This window comes from Apodemus sylvaticus, chromosome 16 (genome assembly GCF_947179515.1).
Source record: "Apodemus sylvaticus chromosome 16, mApoSyl1.1, whole genome shotgun sequence".
In the NCBI taxonomy this organism is placed as follows: domain Eukaryota; kingdom Metazoa; phylum Chordata; class Mammalia; order Rodentia; family Muridae; genus Apodemus; species Apodemus sylvaticus.
In genome coordinates this window covers 1,320,309-1,338,461 of record NC_067487.1, presented here as the reverse complement: position 1 = coordinate 1,338,461, position 18,153 = coordinate 1,320,309, and the positions used below count along the sequence as shown (strand labels likewise).

The following is an 18,153-nucleotide window of genomic DNA, read 5'->3' as shown; positions in this document are numbered from 1 at the left end:
GTGGTGGAGACTGGACCTGCTGGCCAGGTGCTGGTGTCCCCTTCACTCTACTGCTAACTCTTCCCTCCCCACCTCCTATGAAGGGCTGGAAAACTTTTCAGAGGCCTGAATGGCCAAGTATACACCACTCCAAGTGGGTGTCCTATAAATGCAAAAATAACAGACTAGTTATGCTTCTTACCTGTCTTCAAAATGAGACGTATGCCCACCTTCATGATGGTTATTAAAAAGCAAACAAACTTTTCACCTAGTTCCCTCAAAAAATCCACACGTCTCCCCAGCCCACCATGGCAGAGGAAATTGATTGCACTACTGGAGATGCAGCGGCTTCCATCACTTCTCCTATACAGTGCTAAGCCCTGTGCAAAACAGCTTCCTGGTGCTTAAAGGGCGACCATGCAAAATCATGGAGATGTCAACTTCCAAGACTGGGAAGCATGGTCATGCCAAGTTAAGTCCTTCCTAGTCATTCTTGGCTTCACCGGTAAGATCATTTGTGTTCCATTCCACATCATGAGGTTTCTATACTTAAAATAACTTCTTTCTCTAACCTCAGTCTCTTGAAAGATCGGATATTACTCTCAATAATGCTGTCCTTTAATTGGGCCCTTAGTATGTTTCATTAACTGGAAACAAAAATTTTATTGAACCCTGGTGATCTAAAACATTTTGTTTAGTTGAAGCAATCCAGTTCTTATGATTCTAAGAGACTTGGTTTTCACTTTCTGTGGACGCTTGTTAATTGAAGTGCTGAGTTACATAGTGTGTTGAATTTTGATGCTATGAAACTGTTCAGGTTTTGGGAACTTACTGAGTATCAGTTCTGTGCCCCTGCAACTTTTTCAAAGAAAATAAGATGACTTTGAAAGAGTTGAAAGGTTGCTGGAGAGATGGCTCTCCAGTTAAGAGCACTGACTGCTCTTCCTAAGGTCCTGAATTAAATTCCCAGCAACGACGTGGTGGCTCACAACCATCCATAATGAGATCTGACTCCCTCTTTTAGAGTGTGTGAAGACAGCTACAGTGTACTCACATATGATGAAAAAAATACATTTTTTTAACTAGTGAAAGAATACATTACAGTGTTGGGTTGAGCTCCTCTGTAGGCGTGACATAGGCGATCAAGATTGACCATGTTTCCTTTTGTTCTCGCCTCTATCAGGTACACCTTGTTGGAATTGACATTTTCACTGGCAGAAAATATGAAGATATTTGTCCCTCTACTCACAACAAGGATGCTCCAAATATTAAGAGAAATGAGTATCAAGTAAGTACTGATCTCGTTCATAGTGTTTCAGAAGTGTACAAACGCCCTCTTTAGTAGTAGTTTTTCAAGAATCGAGAGTAGTTTTATAGAGTATATCCCTCACCAGTTACTAGGCTACACTTATCTTACAGATTAGATAAATAGTGTTTTGTTTTGTTCTGTTGCTGTTAATATTCTGTGCCTTTAATTGTTAGGAAATAGGAGATCATGTATCTAAGGTGGCCTTGAACTACCTATTCAAGGATGATCTTCAGTTTCTGACCCTCCTGCCTCTGCCTGTGAGTGCTGAGATTATAGGATGCATCTTCATGCCTGGCTATCCTATAGTGGAGGTCAAACCCAGGGCTTTGTACATGCTTTAGGCAAGCAACCTACAGTTGTGCTGTTTCTCCAGCATCCATTCCTGCATCTTAAAATCCCTGTATTGGACCAGTGAGATGGCTTGGTTAGGTGCTGTCTGTGAAGTCTTATTCTGGATAGAGGCGTTCTCTACTTGTGAGCTGGGAAACGCCTATACCTGCATACATATACTCATTAGATAAATAAATGTGAGGCAGGAGAATCAGAAAGACTTCGGAAGATTAGAATCAACTGCATTCAGTCAATGACTTCCTTTTATTCTCTGTCTTTTAACTCCTTAAGAAGTTTAAAGGAGATGGGTTCCCATTCTGGATCTCCATCATCCATGTTACCCTGACTACTGAAGAATCCTCAGACTTCAGTGGCTGGTTTACCAACTGCAGTCTTCAGGTTGGTATTTAGTGCCCAGACGGAAAGTGACCATTTCACATCCATTGATTGGTTCTCGATTCCCGGCTCCACTGTAAATGTATTTATATAATAACTTATTTGATCCTTATGATAGTTTAATGGACTCAAGAAGTGTTCCATCTTGATTCTCCATATCATGTAAATGAACTTTTAGCTTGGCAGTTGCATCATGAAGTTACTCATTAGCAATGTTCCGTACCTATCCCCTAAAGAAACAAAGTTATCAAGTAAAGAGCTATGCTTTGAGCTTCCAGGAGAATGCTTTCTATAAGTCTTCAAAAATACACCTCCTAAAGATGAGAGAGGACTCTTTTCTAGATTATCTAAATGTTTTTACCCACTATGAATGCAAACTTTTGTTAGAAACTGGTCAGACTTTAATGTAAAAAGTATGAACTCTCTGGTTTTCAGCAAATGTTTATTTTTTCCAATATGTAATGTTCTTAAAAAGTTTTAAATATTTTAATTTTCATTCAGAAAGAAAGAAATAATTTCCCACATATGCTAATTTACTTTTAATTCTGATTATCGTGAAATTGAATTGGTATTTTTATAAAATATCTTGTCATTATTGTTTGAATTGTGTGATGATAACCATTGGCTGCTGTTCCTCCTGACTCCTCTAATCTCATTGCTGTTAAATGTTTTCTACATAAGAGCTGGAGTCTATCTACATATTCTTTGAAAGAAATATCACAGATTTTGGCCAGTATGATATTCATTTAGCATATGACTTAGTATTCTAATTGTATGAACATGGTACAGCAGAGAACAACCAAAAGAGTGACTATCAATCTATTGATCTATCATCCATCTGTCTCTGTATGCTTTCTCTCATCCTTATCACTTTCACATACATAAATTAGATTGTGAACAAATGTGATTCCCTAAAAAGAGTATTAGTTCAATAATTAGTTGAAAATTATTTGAAGACACTAGGTATAAAGAATGGAAATATATGTGTCTCTTTCTCAGATGGCATGACCCTTAGACTATTGACACCACAGTTGTCCTTCGTCTTGACTGCTAGAAAATCCTCAGATTTCAGTAGTTTGTCTCCCAAATGTAGTCATCAGTTTGGTGTTCAGAAGTAGGAAGGCAAAATATAATTTAAAGTTCATTGAAAGTTTCTCCCCTCCAGACTCCACAGAAAAGGTATTTTTATCACTAGTATGGTTCATATAAGTAATCTGGGTCTAATTACATCAAGAAGTGTTCTCTTTTGAATCCTTCCTATCATATAAGCTATCTCTTAACTCAGCAGTGATTCCTTGAAAAAGTAGTCAGTGGAGGAATATTCAGAACCAATTTCTATGGAAAGAAAATTATTATGTGAGGAGAGATATGCTTTGGGGAGAACTGTTTATGTAAATCCTAAAAGAAATCTGTCCAAGTTAAGAGTGAGGATTACTGTATGAGCAGCCCAATTGTTTTAAACACACCATGACTACAAAGATTTTTTTCAAATCAGATTTTTTTGTTTGTTTATTTTTCTGATTTGACAGTGATCAAGTTTATTATAACTGTTTTGACAGTACAGCTGAACATCAGAACCATGAAAGCTGAGGTCTTTGGCTTGAGTTGTTTAGATTAATACAATTATACCCTCAGAAGACAATATACACCAGCTGCCCATTTCTAAGTTTTCACTGTTCAAGACAGTTCGAGGAAGGGACAATCAGATTAGAAAGACATTTCTGAAGGAAAAAAGACATTTGGGCCAATATAGGAAAGGCCAGTGTCTTCACATGTATAAAAAGGAGTCTAAATTTTTTAACTATGGATCATTTTTAAATTCTTACTATCTTCCCATTAGCATATCACTTATATTAAGAGTTACAATTATCTTTTAATATCACATATTTATTGTGAATTTCATACATACAGACAATATATTAAACATGTTCCCTTTCAACATGTTTTCATATCATGAACCCTTTAAAATTTAGTATAACTTCTTCACTGAATACTTGTTCTGTTAGGTGGTGACCAGGACCACGAGAATCTTATTTTTTCTATATTGAATCTCTTGTGAAGGAAGACACAGGAGGAATACATCGAACCTTGCTTTCCAAGGTCCTGTGGAACCACAAGTGGCACGAAAATGAGTAAAAGACATCTGTCCTCATTTAATCATGTTTTGGTTGTGTCTAGTAACCTGTGAGTATGTGCAACTCACACATATACACACATTTACACACAAAGAGGTAATATTTACCCTATCATGAAGTAATAGAAAATCACACATCTGGGAAGTTAATTTGTTTGAGTTATTCCAGTCACTTTGTTGAAGTTGATTATCATGTTTTGGAGTTCTCTGGTGGAATTTTTGGGTTCACTTAAGTATTAAATCAAATTATCAGCAAATAGTGATAATTTGAGTTGTTCCTTTCCAATTTGTATCCCTTTGACCTCATTTTTTTTTCTAATTGGTATGGCTAGGACTTCTAGTACTATATTTAATAAGTAGGGAGAGAGTAGAATCCTATTAATCTGATAATTTCTTATAAGTATAGGAATCCACTGTCATCACCTGCTTGAATCCCAAGATATCCCCAAATCTCTTCCTAGTTGTACATGTCTTCTTCTACTCTTGACTTCAAATAAAAATATAAATAATATCGGCTTTTTGACTGAATATTGTAGAAAATACATGAACTGAGCTCTCCTCATGAGACAATGTCTGTGTCATGGCTGGAGGACAGCATTTTGCTACATGCCTTGATGGCTTTATGTAATCTGTTCTGAAATTCATATCTGTTAGTGATAGCAACAACCCACTGCTTCACATTTAGTTTATTGATATGTAATTTCAACATATTCAGAGTTTTTATTTCAATCCACTTAGGATAAAAGTTATAATTCCTTTTTCCTATAATAAACATATTTTTATGTATCATTGAACAATATTTAAAAGCCTATATTTCCTAATATTGGGAACATGTGATTATAAAGTTAACTTTTCTCTTGAGAATTACTTACATATCCTTTGATCACCATGAGTCAAGAAATATTTTAATGTGCACAGAATAGACCTCATTTTCTTTTCATTTTCATGCACTAAAAACATTAATTTAGAACTATTTTGTTTAAAGAGACACTGTCTCTTGAAATGTTTCTGTTTTTTAAACAACATCACTATCAGGAAAAATGCACACATCTTTGCAATCATTAGTTAGATCTTAATGTGTTTGAAATGCTCTGTGAAGACAGTATTTTATAATAATGTCAATTAGAATTCTATGTGAATTATTTCTCTATCTCGTGTGCTTTTCTATAATCCTTTGTTTTTAAATTGTACAGTAGTTCTCAGATATTCAACAACATATCAGAAGCTTTACATTTCTTTAAATTTTCATTGCTCACTGTGTGTGTGCTATTGTGTGTGTGATTTGTGTCTGTGTAATTGTGTCTGTGTCATTGTGTGCACAATTAAGTGTGTTTGTGAATGTGGTGTTCGAATGTGTCCTTGAATATATGATTTCTGAGCCATGAGCTATATTTTCATCCAGATCAAATGCACACATTGGTTCCTTCCTATTTTCATTAAAATCACAAAAACAGAGATACTCTTACATATTCTAAGATGTTTTTGCAGAATTCTTAGTCTAAAGATAAAAAGGTGTAAAATCAGTTAGTGTAACTTGTTCTTATTTATAAAATTCAAGTAACCTCTCATGTTGTAATATGGTTTTGGGTGGATCTTCAGCAAAACACACACACACACACACAGACACACACACACACACACACACACACACACACACACACACACACACAATTATTTTCAGCGCAATAGGTTAGGCCTAGTAGATAGAAGACAATAAATAAAAACCCTGCAAAAGAAATGGCTTATGAAGTGGTTTCCTTTAATTTTGGTACAAGGTTGCTTCAGGATAGTGACGGGAACTTCTGCTATGTTTCTTATTTAAGGGATTCCTAGTCACTTACAATGCTTTTCTTAAATGGAGCATTATGTTGAAAGTGTACTAACCTATGTTTTGTTTTTTAATTTTCTTTTGTTTTTGTCTTTTGTTTTCTATTTAAATAGCTGCTGCTATTAATCGTTATTTACCTAATACAGTGCACATTCTGTGCATTAAAGTAAGAGTGTGAAATCATGGAAGTCTAGATGGGGAGGAAGGAAGAGGTCGTTCTCTATTTCAACCACCCTCCCTGCCTGTCTACTGCCATTATGAACAAAAAATCAGGATGCTGAGCTCCTGCACTCATGGCTACTCAGTCTTCCTTTATCATACACAACCTGCTACAGTTATGTTTGAATACCAAGTATCCATGTAGTTAATTTTGTGATATGGTAGACTGACAGTCTTCCAGAGTTATCTCCAGTGAAGAAAACAGGATATTTATTCTACATTAGAGTTGCCATTTCGGACTGTAGATTATAAGCAATGATTACATAACTAATTTTGTAATGAAGAGCTTCAAAGTTATTTTATACCTTTCTTCTCTGTACTTTTCATAGCCATTATGTGTAAGAGAAACAAAATTAGATAAGGTGAACGATATAATTAAGAAGTTACTACCAATGATACAAATGCCTGTAAGTTATTTTAAAGTTTCTTGGGGTTAAAATTGAATTTATTTTTTGAGATCCACATATGTACAAATTTGTATACATATAAACACTCAGATGAAACTTAATCATGATAAATTTGTGCTCATATTTTTCAATATTCTCCTTTTGGAAATAAAGGCATATAAGGTATAATAATAGTCTTGAAAGGGACTTTTATTGAATTTTCTTGTCTACATTTAATAAAAATGAAACACAAGCCCAATGGTATTTAGCCATACTTTTACTATCTCTAGACAAAGAAGCATTGTAATAAGTTGATATTAATTGGTCATATGTGCTCACCTCATTTAATGTATGCCAAAGTTATAGGCAAGAAAATCTTTCTTTCTCTCTTTGTTTCTCTTCCTTTCTTCCTTCCTTCCTTCCTTCCTTCCTTCCTTCCTTCCTTCCTTCCTTCCTTCCTTCCTTCCTTCCTTCCTTCCTTCTTTCTTTCTTTCTTTCTTTCTTTCTTTCTTTCTTTCTTTCTTTCTTTCTTTCTTTCTTTCTTTCTTTCTTTCTTTCTTTCTTTCTTTCTTTCTTTCTTTCTTTGTATTCATTATAATTTTATTTCAAATCTTTTACATTATATGATTCCTCTCCTCTCCCATTCCTTCTTGGTTTCTTTTCCTGTACGGGGAGGTGTAAGCGTGCACGTGTGGTGTGTTTGTGTTGGTTTTTACTTATTTAATAAATATAATTGTATATTTCTGTTTTTCTCTATGCATACATATTTGTATGTTTATTTTTCTCTTTTTAATTGTGCATCTCTGTTAATTCTCTATCACTCATTCTGTGTTTGTTTCTCTGTATGTCCCACTCTATCATTTCATGTGAGTTTATATGATGACAATCTGAGTGTTAGTCTGTTTCTCTGTCTCACTCTTTTCTCTCCTTTTATGTTTGGGTGGGTGGAGTTTTGAGTGTTTGCTGGAATGGATTTTCATCCCCTAGCATAATACATTTGAACTCCATGGAAAAATTCCTTAATTTTAATCATGAACCAACAAGAAAGTTCTGTTGATGATAACTCCAATTAGAGCATGGAATCATTTTCATCATTCCTTTAAGATGCTAAGTATCTCAAAAGAAAGTACGATTTATATGATTGTTTCAAATGTATCCATAACTCTGAGTGCAGGAATTATTAATTAAGTTGTGGAACTTCTTTCCAGTATCTGTTCTATTTTTCAGTTTAGATATATCTTCACTCTCTCAATAGACTGGCTCTCTCTAAATGAAAGCCAATGGTTGTGTGTATTCTTAGGCACCATCAAAGCCTCTCTGTTTTTTGTCTATTTTTCTCACTGTTACTGAAATAACCATATCTTTCAGATGTTCCTTTATAAAGTCATCATAATCACTGTGAGTATATGACTCTCTGGGTACTAGGATGTGACCTCATGCCAAATCAATGTATAATTTTCCACTGACAGACTGGAGAGACCTATGTGAGTCATTTTGTAATAATATTGGTCATGGTTAGTGTGGATGGCTGAATGTAATTTCTCAGTCTGTTGTGGATCCATAGACCAAGATTCCCTCAGTTAGGAAAGGCAAGTCCCCAAGGGTTTTCTCCTGAAATCAGTCCTGATGACTCAAATCTGTGTTCAGAAGACATGCTCTTAATGCTAGTTGTAATTATTTCCCTGCTACAGAGCTGAAAATTGCAAGTAAAGAAAATCACTCGATTCTTCAAGATTCTACAGTCAAATTATTTGTGAGCGTTGTTTCTTTTTGGCTCTCAGAACAGTGGAGATTATCAACTGTGGTTCTGTCCTGGCCACAAGTAAGCTCCAAGAGCACTCCAAGGTAAATAACAGGGAAATGTAAGGGAGGACTAGCTGAGAATGTTTTCATTATTCAGTCTTAAATATGAATTCACATTAAAACAAAATAACTAAACATTTCATTTATTAAATCCATAATTCATTATTATAGTCTTCAGGCACATGAAAACATCTTATTCTGAAACAGTCTGCTGTCTGACAAAAAATATAACAGAAACTTCGGTGTTTTCCCCTACAGAAACTAAATTTTCCTATAAATATGAATGAAAACTCTGGATGTATCATTTCTAAAGAAAATAACTGAAAAATCATTTGGTAGTCATTACAGAAAATCCTACAAGCAAAAGAAATTTTTCATTGTTTGCCAACACTCATGTGATAGCTGGTAGGCATCCATTATTCCAATTTTAGGGGATCAAATTCCCTGTTCTGACCTGCTCAGGTATCAGGCTCAATATGGTACAAATATATACATCAGAGCAAAACAGTTACAAACAGAAGCATAATTAAAGTTAAAACAAAAACACCTTCAAATAACAATTCATTGTCTTTAAGCAAACTGTCATCAGAAGCCTTTTTCATTTTGTGTGTGTTTGAAGATTTCTCATAAGCAGCAAGAAATTCAGCAACTTTAAAAAATATAGAATTTGTTTTGTTTTTGTGCTTTTGTCCCAGGATTTAAAAACTGGAACTGTGGTAGGTTGGAGCAAACATCCCCCAAAATTCTACAATGTAGCTGAGGACTTTGATTATAAATTGTTTTTGTTTGTTAGTTTTGTTTTTAACAGTCACTCCAAGTATCCATGAAATATATTGTTTCAAAAAGTCCCTCACACGCCCAACAGCCATTCCCATTCCTAAGAGGAGGACGGCTGTATCCATGCGTTGAGTCTACACTGGGGAAGGTGAAAGCATTGCTTTCGTATAAATTATGTACTGCAAATTTTTAAAGTCCTCTGCCTTAATAATTCTTCATTTTTATTTTTAACTTCTGAACTGTCAGCAATTGTGCCCTCTACCACCACCCCCTATTTTTGTCCCCCAATTTTATATATGATGACTTTGTTCTCCCTGGGAGTGGGTCGAGTTATTGCGGCAGGCAGGGCTGTCCTCTATACTGACTTGAAACCATTTTAATAAGAGTGCACACCTTACAAAAAAAATTTTAAAATGAAAATTGTAGATGTAGCAATATCTCAGAGTCCATGTGAAATATGCAGCTCACATCTAAATATGACAACTCTGCCACTGAATGAGAATTCATATTTAGATTATTGGAGATGTCCCTATCCCATCACCTGCTATTCTTTATATTGCCTTTTTAAAATAAATCATTGCCAAATAAATAATAGTAATAAAATTAAAAAAGCATTGGGATACAATTTAAAATTCTGAGATCATCAAGTGTGCTTACAAGGAAGATCTTTTAAATTCTAACAAATAGGTGAGGTTCGAATGTAGAAAGTGACTTCCAGACAAGTTACAGTAACAATGACTTTTGAAGATTAGAGGAAATGGCTATTCAAAATTTTCTCATGTATCATAAAAATAATCTATGGGGTCATTTGTATTTTTGGAGGAAACCGAAACTGGACTACTTTTATTTTTCCAATATTTATTTCCAGGGTTTTATTTTTAATTTTTGAATTGTTTACATTCCAAATGATTTTGCCTTTCCTAGTTACCCCCTCCTCAAAAGTCCCATAAGCCCTCTTCCCTCCACTGTCAAAGTATAACAAAAAATAGGCCACCATACAAAATTCTCCAGAGAAGTAATAAATTGAATTCTTTCTCCTCGATTTTAGAGTTCTCAGATTACACATCCTTACTTACCCATCATAATATCCATGTAAGTCTCCTAATGCTTAGGGCATACAGTCTACATTGTCCCAAAAAAAGAATGAGACATAAAATACAGCAGTTGTTCCTAAATCTGATTGGAAGGGTTGCTCAGTCTCATTATTCTTAGTGTCAATACATATTCTCATTTCTTCTTATAGGTTGTAAGAATCCACATGACATTATTATGACACAACTTCAAAATACCTACAGTAGATTGAACTCAAGAATTTCCACAGCTTTTCCCATCTTTCCTGGGTTGATTGTGAAAGACATAAATGCAGATGCACTGAAGCAATTCATCTTAAAGAACCAAGACTCAGCTAGAACCCAGAAAAAAGTGAGTCCTCCACCTTCCTTCAAGTACCATCCTGGTTCCCACTTCAATTTAGCATCCAATATTGATGCATGTTGACATTTTCTTGCGCAGGGGAAGGCACTGTAAAAAACAAACCCAAAACAAAACAATATGCCCCATGTCCAGCTAGAGATCTCTATATTCTGATATCAAGACTAAGCTTGATTATAAGGAGAACATTCAATTGTTCCAGACAAATAGAATATATACATTCTTATGAAGGGGAAATACTGCTGATGATAGAAATTTAAGAATGGTTCTCCTAAAAGCTCTACAAGCTTCTTATGAAGGGGAAATACTGCTGATGATAGAAATTTAACAATGGTTCTCCTAAAAGCTTTACAAGAAATATAAGAATGGGAGGAGGTTTACTATGACATTTGAAGACAATAAAAAACTGATTGATGTGAATAAAAGTGAAAGTGGCTGTGAAAACGAATATGACTACTGAAACAATTGCTTTTACATAGTTCAGGGAAATTGATCAATTAGATATCATTTATCTTATGATGTAGTGCAACTTAGCATCATCTTGTGAGAATTCCCACATGATCATGTCTTAGAGAACACTAGATCATGCCTTAAAGACATCTTACAAATTAATAACAGTGTAGAGTAAAGGGAAGAAAAATATATAGACCCTGCAGGATACATAAACCATTACAACATGGATATTATGCAATTGAAATTGGGTTTTTAAAAAGAGCCATGTAAATTACAGTGTTCTAGGTAATGATCACTTCTGCTCCTTAGATGCAATGGGAAGACATCTTGAAAAAAGACCTTTTCTGACATCATGTTTACATAGGGTCTCTGTGCCACACCAGGACCAAAGAGGAAAACTCTTTGGAAAAGGGCCGAGTTCCATTTGCTAAGATGGAAAATGGTCCATAGCAATTCTGTTAGGTCTCACATGGTTCATTTCTGGTTCTCCTAAGTAAAATCTGAAAAAAAATAAGTGTTGCCTTATCTTTCAGGGTTAACATTAGGATGGGATGTGTATAAAAAAAGATTGAGGCACAAAACCAGTTCAAGGCTTGTCAATGTCAGCCTCTGTACTGCATCTGTGCTCGCCATAATCTGGTTTTCAGGAGCAAATAGTGCTCTGTGCTCCATGACATTTGACAGGTATTTCCCTTTCTTCCTCTCAGGACAGCCTGTTGTAATAAGGGAAAAATGCCCCACAACAGAGGGCTTATTCATCATTTCTGCCAATGAGACATCATGTAAAACCCTAAGGGAAGTGTTGGATTCTAGGGAAGACGTGGATATAAAAGATCACTCGGTCCATGAAGTGGTCTGGATCCTAAAGGTAGGGAAACTCCTTGAATCATCCACCTTCAGGATTTCTTTGAGTCTACATGAGCAGTTTTCTTCATCATGAGTTCCCTTGAATGATAGTAGAAATATATGAGAGAAATCTGGCAAGCTGACAGGTTCTTCTGCTATTTACAACATAAGGAATAGGGACTCAAACAGAAATCCAGTCAGAATGAGGAATAATGTAACTAAATATCGTTCATGTGATTTTTTCATGTGGCCATGTGGAGGATCACTTCATACACGCATATGCGTGTTCTCTGGTATGCATGCCTAATCAGATGCATTTGACTACCAGGCTTCTTCTTTCCTTGTCACTCTGTCCTTTTATCTGAAAGGCAGATTTCTTTTCCTCAGTATGGAGTATGTGACTCCTTCATGTATCTCTCTGTTACACATACTCATTATCTGCATATCTCTGTCTCATGAAACATGGGTACCCAAATGTAGGTCCTCATGACTTTGAAACAAGTATTCTTCATTATTCTGCCATACCTTAAGCACAATAAGATGATCATTTTTATCTTATTATTAAAATTAAAATTCAATTCAATAATTTCATTCCTTCCTGTCCCTTTGTCTGACTTTGTTTCCCATCAATCTCCCACTTCTGTGAAAATATGTGGCCACTTTTCATTCATTGTTATTATAATATAGAGAAAAATGTGTCTGTAAATATGTTCAAATAACTAGTCCAATATCCTCGGTAGTATATGGACTAATTCTGTGAAGTTTGTCTTCACAAGATTTACTCATTCCCAGTTAGTGTTGCTGTCATGGATGATGCTTTGAACAGAAATTCTTTTGACAAGCCTATTATATTGTTGGACTATCAGATGTGAAGCCTTGCCAACATGTCTAGGCGGCCCAGGCTCAAAGCAGATTACCTGATCATCTGGTGTACAGTCTTTCTGACTCTTTTAACCAATGTTTGGAGCCCAAGGTTCAGAAGTTCGTAGGCAATTTGTACACACTTGGGCTTGGATCAACAGGACATTTTGTTCTCTGTACCTTGAAGAGCTGTGGTGGTCTGTAATACTCTCCATTCTTTACCAAGAGAGTCTACTTTGATGTATGGAAAAAGGCTTAATTATGTACAGATTTTAGTTTAATTATTTAGAACAGAGTTAAGAACCATGCTTGTTTAGAGAAAGAGTGATAGGACCTTCTCTAATAGCCACATGTGATCCCATGCTTCCTATGATAGACATGGTTTTCTGATCTTCAGAATTTAATTAATAACTGAATATGGTTGTCTTTGTTGTAGTTATTATAACTGTATATTTCTGTTATTTTAAAATAGTATTTGACCCGAGGCATTGATCTCTCTGGTGTGATAGTTTGCAAAGATGTCCAGTAGAGGCACTTTGACCTAAGAAGAGATTCTTTTGCAATCCAAGCAATTCTGAAAATCTGCTCTTAGTTTTCCCGTTTTGAAGGACAAATTTTACTGGCTCTGCATATCAGTCAACATCCTACCTTAGGAAAAGTTGGGGAGCTGTGAAGAAATTTGGAACTAAAGTAAAGTTTATAGTTGACTATGTTTGAGTAATCTCCATAATTTATCTTTTCTGAAAAATATTTTTCTCTCTTTATAAGGAGTTTCTTTGAACTATTAAAGGAAGTCTGCTGACTTTTCTATTATATAACCAGTGGCTTGCTGTAAACCAAAAGATTAATGACAAAGAGAAATTAGCAGCAGTGCAGAGGTAATGTCTGGTCAAATATGGGAACAATATCAACAAAATAGAAGTTATATTTGCTTATACACATTAGAGATTATGTATCTCAGAAATATTCACTAAAAATGCTGACTGACAACAAAACTTTCAGTTGTTCACAAACATGGAAGACATTTTGAAACAGAAGTATGACTTGGTGAGTCACAGTGGATCATCCTTATGACTATCATCTTTTTATTCCATGTACATTTTTCATTTCCCCCTGAATCTGGGGAAACATTTCAAGCAATATTTCGAGTGTTCATTTTTACTTTGATGTTATTCATGGAGGTCCATACTTAAGATACAATTACTCTGTACACTTTCTTGATATTTACAAATCTAGTAAACTTGTTTTAAAATAACTGTGTCTTTGTTCAGTCTTTTAGAAAAACTCCCAGAACCAAATGCTCTGGGACAACTTTTTAGGATTTTACATAATATTGCACAAAATTCTTCTGTTAACCAAATTCCAACTTAGCATCTATCTGCTGAGATAGTACCATATATCTCATGGCTTCCTAGCTATCACAATAAAATCCTGGAAAATTTTATTGCTGAAAAGGTTATTAGGCATAAAATTTAAGCCTAGATTGAGAAGCCTTTACAATGAGATAGGAATGCAGAATTATTCTGAGTGTCTGGCTTATTTTGTTGTTGATGATGATGGTCTTGATTTTGCTTTTGTTTCATTTTGTAAAATAAGTAAAACTTTGAATGGTGTTCTTTTGGTAAAGAAAAATCATTGATTGATTTTAAGTAAGAAAAATATAAATGAGTATTTGAGCTCAATGACTGAGTCTTTTGTCAGTTATGATTTAGAATATGCTTAGATTATGCCAATGTGAAAAATGCTGTGAAATGGTAAAAAAAAACTCAGTTCAGCAATCAAGACTGAATTCTGACATAATTAGTGTAGAATGTGTGAAATCCTACTCATTTTCAATGTGGTTTCTCCAACAAAAGAAAGGCAATATAATTTGAATTTTTTATCAGATATAGTTATTATGACTCCTGATTGCTGTAATTAAATATACTGTTGGCCACTTGATGTTGCTTATGATTGGTTTAGAGAAATTATAGTGTACACTTTTCTCTGGGACTTGCCTTTCAAAAACTATACTAAAATATCAGAACTTCTATAGTATTGGTATTAAATGGTTATTTTGACTCTCAGTATTTGAATTTCTGAATCAATAGCAATTGACCAACTGCCCTTTGATCTGAAAGGAATATATTTTAGGACAGCATAACTGAGAATAAATATTCCTCATATTGTATAGGTTCAAATATCAGAAGGAAAAAATAGGATGCAAAAGAACCTTACATTGGAGATCCATAAGTCTCAAGTTTTCTCGACATAGTGCATTTTTACAAATACCTCCCAACATAATAAACCTGAAGTCGTGCCGTTCCCATATTTTCTGCATTGAGCCATCAGAGACATGGGAATGTTACTGGTCAGATGGGTTTGCCTGTCTCTCGCTTTTTAGTTAGCCCTTGGGAAATGTGAGTAGGATAGATTCCCACTCAAATGACCTCATTCAAAGGTCATCTTCCCTCCTTAGTTGTGCATTTCTATAAGCATCGTTACAAATATGCACAGCCATGAATGTGTCAAAGATAAACAAACTTAATCAAGTTGCGAATGTGTATAACATACTGTTCATCACAAGGTGAAAACTGGAAAACATCCTCTTATATCAAATTGGACTGTGATAATCTCACTTGAATATCTGATCTCACAATGTTTAAATTTCTTACAAGAAGCCTGACCCTATGATTTTTTAAAGCTAATATTTTCTCACAATTTTGAACTACATACTTTTAGCCTCCAAGAGTTTTAAATAAAATGTGATTTGTAACCACGCAAAATGACAGAGATCCTCTGTATTTGCCCTGTTTTATCACAGATTTCCTGGTAATATTTATAATTGAAAACTCTCCAATATTTTTCATATTAGACATGGTTGCAGTGTGGTAAGAAACATCATTTTTTCATCCACATGGAGCAAATACTTCATGTTTCCAGAATAATCCATCTAACATCAACAATATAAAGGAACTAGAACATGGACTCAGCAGCTGCCACAGTGGGAGGACATGGACCCCTGGCCATTGTGCAGTGGCGGTAGGTCCAGTGGCTCTTTTCTCTAGGAGAGTATTATAGGTGTGTATAGATATTCTACTGCCATAATTTAAAACTTAGAATTGTTTAGCACTTAAACTATGAATTATAACAAACAGCAATGAAGAATTTATTAAACCATGTGAAGGGAAACTTCACCTATGGGTTATAAACTCCTATTTTAAGAAATTGCCTCCAAATTTTGGTACTCCTTTCCAATGATCATGAATTTATATAAGAGATAAATCCCAGAAACAAGATTATGTAATTACTTAAAGATATGTCACTTACTTTGATATAAAGAGTATTGATATAAATGTGTATAATACAAAGAACAACAATTCAACACCAAATTAGGTTTCCACTACGTAAATGATCTGGCCATTCTGAAACTTTCTGTGTAGACCAGTCTGACCATTATCTTAAAAAGATCCATCCTCTTGGCTCAGCTTCTAAGATCTGGGTATAAAGGCATGTACCACCGTGCTTTTCTCTCATGATAATCTTAAAATATAGACTAATATACCTATATGCGAGACATAGACACCATGATCTCAGATTTGAGCTCCCAGTTTGGGGCAAGGAGGTGATGTGGTATTCGCACATATTCTTCCGAGAGAAAATTGTACACTGCAATCTCTGTGGGTGATACAGGCTTAGACATACACGTAACAGCAAAGGACATAGAGTTACAACGTGTTGTGTAGGCAAAACAAGATAATTTTTCAGAATAAGGGATTTCTTCTCGTCCAGATTAAATATTTCTAATACATTCGTGGATGTCTTTACTCTGCCATACGGTATTTCCTTTAAATGTGATATTCGCACATATTCTTCTGAGAGAAAACTGTACAGTACATTCTCTGTGCAAGATACACGCTTAGACATACACCCAACACCAAAGCACATAGAGTTACAACTTTTTGGTTAGGAAAAACATGATAATTTCGCAAAATGAGGGATTTTTTCTCGTCCAGATTAAGTATTTCTAAAACATTCATGGTTGTCTTTACTCTGCAACACTGTATTTCCTTAAAATGTAGTATTTGCACATATTCTTCCGAGAGAAAATTGTACAGTACAATCTCTGTGGAAGATACATGCTTAGACGTACACGTAACAGCAAAGCACATAGAGTTACACCGTGTTGTTTCGGAAAAACAAGATAATTTTGAAAAATGAGGCATTTCTTCTAGTCCAGATTAAGTATTTCTAAAACATTCATGGTTGTCTTTACTCTGCAACAATGTATTTCCTTAAAATGAGGTATTTGCACATATTCTTCCAAGAGAAAAATGTACAATGCTTTCTATGTGGAAGATACAGGCTTAGACATACACGCAACACCAAAGAACATAGAGTTACAACGTGTTGTGTAGAAAAAACAAGATAATTTCGTACAATGCGTGATTTCTTCTCGTCCAGATTAAGTATTTCTAATAAATTCGTGGTTGTCTTTACTCTGAAAAACTGTCTTTCCTTAAAATATGGTATTTGCACACATACTCCCAAGAGAAATCTGTACAGTGCATTCTCTGTGGAAGATACACGCTTAGACATACATGCAACACCAAAGAACATAGAGTTACGTGTTGTTTAGCAAAAACAAGATAATGTCCCACAATGCGGGATTTCTTCTCCTAGTGATTAATTATTTCTAATATATTCCTGGTTGCCTTTACTCTGCAACACAGTATTTCCTTAAAATGTGGTATTCGCACATATTCCTCAGAGAGAAAACTGTACGGTGCATTCTCTGCGGAAGATACACGCTTAGACATACACGCACCACCAAAGCACATAGAGTTACAATGTTTTGTTTAGGAAAAACATGATAATTTTGCAAAATGAGGGATTTCTTCGCATCCAGATTAAGTATATTTAAAACATTCATGATTACCTTTACTCTGCAACCCTGCATTTCCTTAAATTTTGGTATGCACACATATTCTTCAAAGAGAAAATTGAACAGTGCATACTCTGTGGAGGACACACTCTTAGACATACACCTAACACAAATGCACATAGAGTTAAACATTTTGTTTAGGAAAAACAAGATAATTTCGTACAATGTGGGGTTTCTCCTTGTCGCTATTAAGTATTTCTAATACATTTGTGGTTGTCTGTCTTTATTCTGCAACACTGTATTTCCTTACAATGTGATATTTGCTCATATAGTTCCGAAAGAAAACTGTGCAGTGCTTTCATTGTAGAAGGTACATGCTTAGACATACACGCAACAACAAAGCACATAGAGTTACAACATGTAATTTAGGAAAAACAAGATAATTTCGCAAAATGAGGGATATCTTCTCATACAGATTAAGGATTTCTAAAACATTTGTGGTTGTCTTTACTCTGCAACACGGTATTTCCTTAAAAT

The 18,153-nt window shown here is 34.9% G+C and overlaps 1 long non-coding RNA gene across 1 annotated transcript; it reads left to right on the top strand.

Moving 5' to 3' along the window:
• Nucleotides 1-1,249: 1,249 nt before the first annotated feature.
• On the top strand, nucleotides 1,250-10,923 carry LOC127666786 (uncharacterized). Its single transcript, XR_007973715.1, has 4 exons — nucleotides 1,250-1,267; nucleotides 1,910-2,017; nucleotides 8,273-8,426; nucleotides 10,405-10,923. It is a non-coding gene; the product is annotated as an uncharacterized LOC127666786 (long non-coding RNA).
• Nucleotides 10,924-18,153: the final 7,230 nt, after the last annotated feature.